Source organism: Bison bison, unplaced genomic scaffold, assembly GCF_000754665.1.
Source record: "Bison bison bison isolate TAMUID 2011002044 unplaced genomic scaffold, Bison_UMD1.0 scf7180017864366, whole genome shotgun sequence".
NCBI lineage: Eukaryota > Metazoa > Chordata > Mammalia > Artiodactyla > Bovidae > Bison > Bison bison.
In genome coordinates this window covers 78,750-79,411 of record NW_011494938.1, presented here as the reverse complement: position 1 = coordinate 79,411, position 662 = coordinate 78,750, and the positions used below count along the sequence as shown (strand labels likewise).

The window sequence follows — 662 nt, the reverse complement described above, 5'->3', positions numbered from 1 at the left end:
TCTGGATCAAAACCCAGTATTTCTTGGTTTATCAACAATTTTAGTCAAACTAATTGCTAAATTCATACTCATTTTAGTGGTAAGCACATTGATGACAGCAAAGAATAAATGTGACATCAAGGGAAGAGGGAAAAAAAGCTTTAAAATGTCAACAGAAACTCAAAAAAGATCTGACTGCTCTCACATTTCTCTTCTTCCTTCTTACTTCCCCCAAATTTGTGGCTTCAATCTTGAGCACTCTTTCTCATGTTCTTGTTTGCTCTGAGGGAAGCCACCTGCCATGCGTGAGCTGCCCTGTGGGGAGGCCCACATGGCAAGGACTGGGGAAAGCCTCGAGACAGTAGCCAGAGAACTAAGCCCTGCCAACAACTACATGAGAACTTACAAGTGGACCCTCCCTTAGTCAAGTCTTCAGATGACACCCCAGTCCCACCTGACACCTTAACTGCAGCCTTGGGAGACCCTGAAACAGGGAATCCAGCTAAATCATGCCTGGATTCCTAACCCACACGAGCTGTGACCTAATGATTATTTGTCATTTTAAGATACTATGCTTTGGGGTTAATTTTTGCATGAGTGAGTGAGTAAAGTCGCTCAGTTGTGTCTGACTCTTTGAGACCCCATGGACTACAGCCTACCACGCTCCTCCATCCATGGGATTC

General features: G+C 44.6%; 1 protein-coding gene across 1 annotated transcript in view; it reads right to left on the bottom strand.

Moving 5' to 3' along the window:
- The window catches only part of GABRE (gamma-aminobutyric acid (GABA) A receptor, epsilon), a 21,474-nt gene that overhangs the window by 12,001 nt on the left and 8,811 nt on the right, over positions 1 to 662 (bottom strand). The window lies entirely within an intron of this gene.